Source organism: Notamacropus eugenii, chromosome 5 (assembly GCF_028372415.1).
Source record: "Notamacropus eugenii isolate mMacEug1 chromosome 5, mMacEug1.pri_v2, whole genome shotgun sequence".
NCBI lineage: Eukaryota > Metazoa > Chordata > Mammalia > Diprotodontia > Macropodidae > Notamacropus > Notamacropus eugenii.
In genome coordinates, this window is record NC_092876.1 from 114,314,051 (window position 1) to 114,323,185 (window position 9,135).

A 9,135-nucleotide genomic window follows, 5' to 3' on the forward strand; every position below is an offset into this window, starting at 1 on the left:
CTGGCGTCTAGAAGACCTGACTTCAAATTCAGCTTCAGATACTTACTAGCAGTGGGACCTGGGTGAGTCACCTAACCTTATTTCTGTTTCCTTATCTGTAAGATGAGCTGGGGAAGGAAATGGAAAAACCATTTCAGTATGTTTGTGATGAAAATCCCCAAAGAGATCATGAAGAGTCAGGCGTGAATAAAAACAACTAAATAATGACACACCTTTTAGATTCTTCCCATTAAGTGATATGACACCTCGATTTGTTGCTTTCTTTTGTAATGCTCATGAATTGATTACAAAGGTAGAGAAGCTAACAGTCTAATTAATTAAAAAATAATAATAATAACTTACTGAGATCTGGGAAGATACCCAGTTTCTTTGGTAGGCACCTGAATGAGTCTTCATATCTTAGAGATAGAAGTGGCCTCAGAGTTCATGTGGTCCAACTCCTTGCCTGATAGATGATTCCACTTGACATTATCCTTGAATGGTTACCACAGTCTCTGTTTGAAGATCTTCTGTGATGCGGAACTCATTCCCTCCCTAGACAGACAATCTGCAGTTGAACAGCTCTGATTTTTAAGAAGTTAATCTTTACATTAAACCAAAACCAGTTTCCCTGTAGCTTCCACTGATTTGGTCCCATTTTTGCCCATTGAAGCTGCACTGAGTACACCTAATTCCTTTTTCTTGTGATAGCTCTTTATATGTTTAAAGATAAGTTATCATGAGTGAAAAATACTGGAATAATCTTAAAAGGCTGGTGTTTTCTGCTGATACTGTTGTTTCTGGGCATTCAAAGTGGTGTAAGTCCCTAGGTTTATGCCTAGTCCAAGCTTTTGGATGTATCTGCCTCAATGCCTGGGCTGAGGATGGGTGGGAGGAGGGAAGGGGTGATGGAGTTGGGTGTGACAGACAGAGTGGACAAGAGCCAGTCAAAGGGGGAGGCTTTTTGCTGTGGCTATTCTCCACTAGCAGAAGTAGGGAAGGAGTTTCCTACTTATCCTCAGACATTGAGATGGCTTATATGTCTAAGTGAATAGTGCTGGTCTAGGAGTCCAGAACACTTTGAGTTAAAATCTGACCTTCAATACTTGTTTGCTGTATGACCCTGGGCAAGTCACCAGTTTCTCAGTTTCTTCAACTGAAAAATAGGAATAATAACATGGGAATAATAATTACCTCCCAGGGTTGTGAGGATCAAATGAAATAATGTTTGTAAAGCACTTAGTGTGGCAGGTGCTTAATAAATGCTTATTCCCTCCCTTTCTTTTCTCCTTCCCCCTTTTCATTCTACTTCTGTGTTCTGGGGAAAAGAAGAGTGTGTGTGATTCTCACATCTGGGCCAGCCTAGCCAGCCTAGAGTTCTCCATTCTGTGATCATTGTAAGGAAGCATGGAGCAGTGAAAAGAATGCTGACTTTGGCATTAGATGAAGTGGGTTTAAGTCTGGGGTCTGCTGCTTACTACCTTCATAACCTTAGACAAGTCATTTAAAACACACCAGTTTTCTCATCTGCAAAATGGGAGTTGAATGAGACTATCTTCCAATTCCATCATCCTATCATTAGGAGAATGCATTCTAAGCTCCCTGAACTGGCACAGATCTCTTCAGTGAATGGGAAAAGGAGTATAATGATGAATTTCCAAACTTCCTTTCTGTCTGCTGCCTGGTTTTCCTTTAGGCCCATTGCCCGAGTTTCTGTAAGCACGACTTGATTTCCTTTAGGGCCTGAGAATGTACTTACTTCCCCCCTCCCCTTCCCCCTCTCTGTTTTATTAGTGCCGTACAAAACTCCAGGCATGTCAGGATAATTACTGCATCACTCTACCTCACAGATGGGGAAACAGGAACGGTGACTGATGGATTTGGCCACTGCATAGGAAGTGGATGACAGGGTCAGGCCAAGTGTTTTTTTAATTGCCAGTATTCTCTGGAAAAGTGGTGTCACAGCAATATCTCTAGAGACTCAAACTCAAGTTTCAAGAAGGGTTACAGGGTGCCATTATTGAGATGTGTGACCTTGGACAAGTCTCTTAGCTTTTTAGGTCCTCAGTTTTATTCTCTGTGCAATGATGGGACTGAAACTGATGATTATAGAAATTTTATGATTTGATGCTTCTCTGACCAGTTTCTAATGTGCTTTGCAGACTGCTTGTCTTAATTGCTACTTTTTTCTCTTCCTCCTCCTCTTTCTAATAAATATTGAGAGAGCCCAGAATATTGGTTAAGGAATGGGGGATTTAAAAAGAATATAGGGTCATGAATACTGGGTCTACTGGACAAAGTTCCCTTTACTTAGAGTCAGCAGAGATCAATATTCAAATCTTGGATCTTATAGGATTCATTAATAATACTTATTAATTAACAATAGTGCTAGGAATAGCTGTGTGACCCTGGGTTTGCTTATTGACTCATTCATTGTATTATTTTGGTTGTTTACACTGATCTCACTAGAATATTTTAAAATAATTTATTATGAACCTAATATTAATCAACAAATCTTCCAATATACAAAGAATATCAGTCAGTTAATCATCAAGCATTTATTAATCACTTACTATGAGCTAGGTAGGGCAGCAAGATGTTGCAGTAGGTAGAGTGCTGGCCCTGGAGTCAGGAGGACTCATCTTCCTGAGTTTAAATCTGGCCTCAGACACTTACTAGCTGTGTGACCCTGGACAAGTCGCTTGACCTTGTTTGCCTCAGTTTCCTTATCTATAACATGAACTGGAGAAGAAAAAGGTAAACCATTCCTGTGTCTTTGCCAAGAAAACCCCAGATAGGGTCACAAAGAGTTTGACATGACTGAAAAAATGATTAAATAATAACAAAATGTTCCAGATGCTATACTAAGTGTTGGGAATACCCATACAAGGAGAAAGAATGATAATCTCTATCCTCAAGGAGTTTACGTTGGCAGGTAACTAGCACTCATTAAGTGCTTACTATGTGCAAAGCACAAAGTCTAAAATGAAATACTCCGTGTCCTCAAGAAACTTACAATCTGGTTAGGAGAGACAACATACACAAATATAGATACATACAAAATATATAGGAGATAATTTGGGGAGTAAGGAACTGGCAGCTGGGGAGTGAGAAAAGTTTTCATGTAAAATGTAGCCTTTTAATTGAGCCTTTAGGGAAAGAAGAGATTCTAAGAGGTGAAGGGGAGGAGCAAAAGTCTTCCAGGAATAGGGTTCAAGCAGTGCAAAGACAAGTAGATGGGAGATAAGAGTCCTGGTTGAGGAAAAGGAAGAAGGCCAGTTTGGATAGACTAAAACATTTGTAGAGTAAAGTCTAAAGAACCTACTAAAGTAGATTGGGGCCAGGTTGTGAAGGACTTTAGATGCCAAACTTACGAGTTTATATTAGGTCCTAGAGGCAATAGGGAGCCCCTGGAATTTATAGAGTAGGGGAATTACATGGTCTGATCAGTTTTAGGAAAATGACTTTGGCCATTGTGTGGAGCATTGATTAGAGTGGAAAGAGATTTGATGCACATTGACCAGTTAGTTGACTTGTAATGGCCCAGGTGAAAGGCACTGAAAGCCTGAGTTGGATTGGTGGTTAGGAAAGTAGAAAGGACAGGTGGGTTCCAGAGATATTGTGGAGATAAAAATGACTAGATTTGGCAATTGTTTAGCTATGTAGGGGGAGTGAGTGAGGAGCTGAGAATGACATGAAAGAATAAAAAGAAGAAAAAACCAAAAAGATGAACAAATGTAATATGTTTGGGGTAACAGTAGCATCTCATACCTCTCACACAGAACATGTGGACTTCTACTGACTCTCTGGGTTGCCTGGCTCTCTCTAACTTTTCCTAACAGAGGCAGATCAAGGTTCCCTGAGAAGGACGACTACCATATACATTCCAACTTTCTTAGGATCCTTGATGTAACTTTGTGATGGGGGAAGATACTTCCCTTCCTCTTCACTTTAGCTCTTTAGCCTCCACTGGTGTACTTCCATTTGTACAAAATCAAGCACTCACCATAGTGACATTAGAGGCAACTAGATAAAATAGTGGACAAAGAGCTGACTTGAATGACTTGAGTTCAAATCCTAACTCATACGCTTATGGGAAGTGTGACCCTGGGCAAGTCACAACCCCTCAATGTCAGTTTCTTTATTTGTAAAATGAGGACAATAATAGTACCTACCTCATCACAGGATAGTTATGAGGATCAAATTATGTATATACATATATTCATGTGTATACATGTATATGTATACACACATATACATATATGCATGTACATATATATGTATGTATTACTTTGAAATATTTAAAGTGCTAAATAAATGCTAGTTATCATGATGATAACAACATATTTAGATCTTAAATACAACCATTTGCTTAACAATAAAACAAATACAGGAATAATAAATACATCATAATACACATATAAACCTGGGTCACAGACTCTCACCAATGCAAACTGAATTTTTCAAGGAGAGTGAGCACACACTTTCAGAAACTTGGCAGAGAAACACATGAGTGAGGGAAACCCATGTACCTCAATACTTGAATTTCAGGCTTTGGAATTATTGGTCCATTCAGGAACAGCTAAACTACAGCAAAGCTGCTTCTCTCTGCTAACTGCTGCACTTCTGATCATCACCCAGCCTTTTGGCTGAGCAAATCTTTTTTCTTCTACTTTCAAATGAATGAAGAATTTATAAGCTCTCTCCACTTACACTTAAATTTTTTTCAATTTACTATTTATTTTAAATAGTCTTTTAAAATTTTGATCTTCAGATTCTCTCCTCTCCCACCCTTGCTCCATTCACTGAGAAAGCAAACAGTATATCAGTTATACATGTGAAATCATGCAAAACATTTCCATTTTAGTCATATTGAAACAAAGTGAGAAAATTATACTTCAGCCTGCACTCAGAGCTCAACAGTTGTTCATCCACTCTGGAGGTGGATAGCATTTTTTTCATCTCATCATCTTTTGGAATTATTTTATAAATCACTGTATTATCTTTCACAGTTGATTATCATTATAACAATGATATTACTGTAAACAATGATCTCCTGATCCTTCTCACTTTACTTTGCATCAGTTCATATAGGTCCTGCCATGGCTTTTGTGAAACCATTTCCCATAATACAATAGTGCTCCAGCACAATCATACGCTATAACTTGTTCAACAATTCCCCAATAGATGAACATCACCTCAATTTCCAATTCGTTGCTACCACGGAAAGAGCTGCTATAAATATTTTTGTACCTATAGATCTTTCTCCCTTTTTTTGATCCATTTGGGGGCATAGGCTTAATAATGGTTTAGCTGGATCAAAGGATATGCACAGCTTTAAACCCCTTTGGACATAGTTCCAGATTGTTCTTCAGAATGGTTGGATCAGTTCATTACTCCACCAAGAGTACATTAATATTCATATTTTCCCCTCTCCCCTCCAGTATTTGTCATTTCTGATAGGTATGAGGTGGTTCCTCAGAGTTGTTTTAATTTGCATTTCTCTAATCACTGGTAATTTAGAGAATTTTTTACATCAATATAGATAACTTTGATTTCTTCTTCTGAAAACTGCTTCTTTGTATCCTTTGACTACTTATTAATTGAAGAATGGCTCTTATTTTTTAAAAAACAAATTTGACTCAATTCCTTATGTATTTGAGAAATGAGGATTTTATCAGAGAAATGTAACATTTTGTTAGTAATTCATTGTCTATGGTACTGCTTAGCAAAATGTAGTTTTCCTGATTTTCTCTTTTAATTAAGTTTATTTTTCTCTTTACTTTGCCTGAGATCATAATTGCTACCTCTGCCTTTTTTTACTTCAGCTGACACATGATAGATTCTGTTCCAGCTTTTTATTTGAACCCTGTGTGTGTCTGTTTCAAGCGTGTCTCTTGAACACAACATAGTATTGAATTTTGGTTTCTAACTCATTCTTCTATCCACTTCTATTTTATGGGTTAGTACCTTTGATTCCCACTAATAGTTATGGTTACTAATTGTGTTGCCTTCTATCCTATTTTCTTCTGTTTATCCTTCTCTCTTTCTTTTTATCCTTTCCTTCCTCAAAAATCTGTTTTGCTTCTGACCACTGCCTCCCTTAACCTGCTCTTCCTTTTATCATCTTGCCCCTATCTCTTATATTTGTTTCCTTCTATCTTCCTATTGGGTAAAATAGATTTCTATACCCAGCGGAGTTTATTTGCATATATTCTTCCCTTTCTGAACCCATTTCAATGAGAGTGAGGTTCAAGCACAGACTATCTGCCCCCTTCATTATAAAATCTCTTCCTTGTGTGCCTCTTTTTTGTGAGGAAATTCCCTCCATTCTACCTCTCCCTTTCCTTTTCTCCCAGTGCATTCTTCTTTCTCATCTCTACATATTTTTTTTTGAGATTATCCCAACACAATTGACTCATACTTATACCCTTTGTCTATCCCTAATAAGGATAAAATTTTTGGAAGTTGTATGTAAATCATCTTCCCACATTGGATTATAGACAGTTTAACCTTTATTGAATCCCTTATGGTTATTCTTTCATGTTTACGTTTTTATGTTTCTCTCAAGTCTTCTGTTTGAATGTTAAATTTTTTATTCAGTTCTGGTCTTTCCATTAGGAATGCTTGGAAGTCCTCTCATTAAATATCTATTTTTTTCCCCTTGAAGGATTATACTTGGTTTTCCTGGGTAGATTATTCTTGGTTGTATCTTAGCTCCTTTGCCTTCCAAGCTCTCCATTTCCCTAACGTGAAAGCTGCTAAATCTTATCTTAACTGTAGCTCCATGATATTTAAATTATTTCTTTTTGGCTGCTTGCAATATTTTGTTCTTGATCTGCAAGCTATGTGATTTAGCTCTAATATTCCTGAGAATTTTCATTTTGGGATATCATTTAGAAGACAATCTTAGAAAGAAAGAAAGATTCTTTCCATTTCTATTTTGTTCTCTAGATCTAAGATATTGGGACAGTTTCCTTGATAATTCTTTGAAATGTAATATTAAGGCTCTTTTTTTTTTTTTTATCATGGCCTTTAAGTAACTCAGTAACTCTTAAATTCTCTCTCCTTGACATCTTTTCAGGTCAGTTGTTTGTCTGATGAGAGAGTTCTCATTTTCTTCTTTTTTCATTCTTTAGATTTTTATTGTTTCTTGAAATCTTGGGGAGTCATTAGTTTTTAATCACCTAGTTCTAATTTTTAAGAAATTATTTGCTTCAGTGAGCATTTGTACCTCTTTTTCCATTTGACTTATTCTGCTTTTAAAGGAGTTTTTCCTTCAGTGAATTTTTGTGCCTTTTCCTCTATTAGATCAATTCTATTTTTCAAGGGTATTCATTTCTTCAGTAATTTTTGTGCCACTTTCATTAAACTGTTAATTCATTTTTCATAACTTTTTCGCATCACTCTCATTTCTTTCCCCAGTTTTTCTCCATCTTCATTTTTTTCTTTAACTCTTCCTTGAATTTTTGCTGGCCTTTTGTCCAGTTGGTATTTTTCTTAGAGTCTTTGCTTGTAGCTGTTTTCATATTGTTGTCTTCTTTTAAGTTTATTTTTGGTTTTCTCTGCCATTGTGGTAGCTTTTTATGGACAAGTTCTTTTTTTGTTGTTTGCTCACTCAGCCTATTTATTCACTTTGAACTTTATGTTAAAGTTGGGCTTTGTTCACCTTTGCTAACCTTCAGTCTTTTCTGCTGCTGTTTTCAAAGGTTGTTCTGGGGATCTGTAAGTTTTTGGTGCTTCCAAAGTGATGGTGTTTTGGAAGAAGTATAGTCACTGCTCTCCTGGTTTGTGCCCTGGTATCCCAGAAGGGTTCCTGCTCTCCTGCAGCCACAAGTGCTAATGTTCCCCTTGGTCCTGGAACTGTAACCAGGGTGCCTCCTTTTTTGTCACTTATTACAAGCTCTCCTCTCTGTCCTGGAACTGCAAACCAGAACTGCTTATGAATAATAGAGGTGCCAGTCAGTGCCATTTGCACCCAGTGCTAGTAAAGGGTCCCCTGTAATCTCTTTCTTACCAAATGTCTGATCCCCTTACCATCTCTGGGTTGAAAGCTCCTACAGCTGCCGCTGCTGTACTTAGACTCACTCTCAAGAGAGTGCCTAGAAAGTATTATTCTCTTAATTAATACAAAGCTCATCAGACTGACTCTCTCTGAGCAAGGCAGACAAGCTCAACCAGTCAGATGCTGCATCATCTAATAAGGTTTTAGCAAATAGACCTTTCCACCAATTTCTGCAAAATCCATTTCCCCTCTCAAACCAGAAGTATCAGCAGAGAGCAATATGCATTTCAGAGAGGCTTCAGCTCTTTCAAACTGTAGATGGTACTGAAAGGTAGTGACTGATACTGAAGCTCTTGTCCAGTGAAGTTTGGATGGTATCTAACCAATTAGGAATCAACTAGCTGAATCCTTTTGTCAACTGACTACTCTGTCACTTCACTTTTTCACATAGCTCCAGCAGAAGTGGCCTTTTATCCTTTGCTTATTTCTTCAAATTGCAGTGGCCAGGTTCTTTCATCTTCACTTTGTTTTCAGCTGCTTAAAGCAAACTTCATGGTCACCTTTCACTTATGAGATAAAAGCTCACCAACTCTCCCCTATGAAATCAACCCATCCTGATTTAATCATCCTACAGTAGTAGGATTTTCCATTTTGTGAGTTTCACCCTCCTGAATCTTGTAACAGTCACATGCAAATCACATGCAAATGATATCCTGAAGCTCCAAACACTCTGTAGTCTTCAAAGAGACCCAATCTGATAGTCCTGCGCCTTGGACAACTGCATTTCTTAAACTTGATTTTTATCTGTTTTCTAATAAATAAAAGTGTTTCCTGCCCATTTAAATTAACAAACTATACATATAAGAGAAGCATTATCCAACATCTTTTGCAAGGTGATTTGTGCCCATATTTTTACTCCACAGCTCATTTTCTGTCCTTTTTATCATCAAAATGCTCATACCCTCTTGGAAGACTCTTTATACAGAGATTTTTTTTTTTTTTACCAGTTTTTATTAGACTAAATAAAGTTCTTTTTGTACTCCTTTCAGGCACCAAACTGCTCACTTATGAAAGGGACAACAACTTAAATGCTTTACTAGTTGATATCGTTGTTTTTCCTTTATTCAAAAGTAATTTTTTTTGCTTCTTTT

At 37.3% G+C, this 9,135-nt stretch overlaps 1 protein-coding gene across 6 annotated transcripts in view; it reads left to right on the top strand.

Annotated features, from left to right (window-relative positions):
• Positions 1-9,135, top strand: part of FZD4 (frizzled class receptor 4) — a 183,882-nt gene that overhangs the window by 12,922 nt on the left and 161,825 nt on the right. The gene's annotated exons all lie outside the window — the stretch shown is intronic.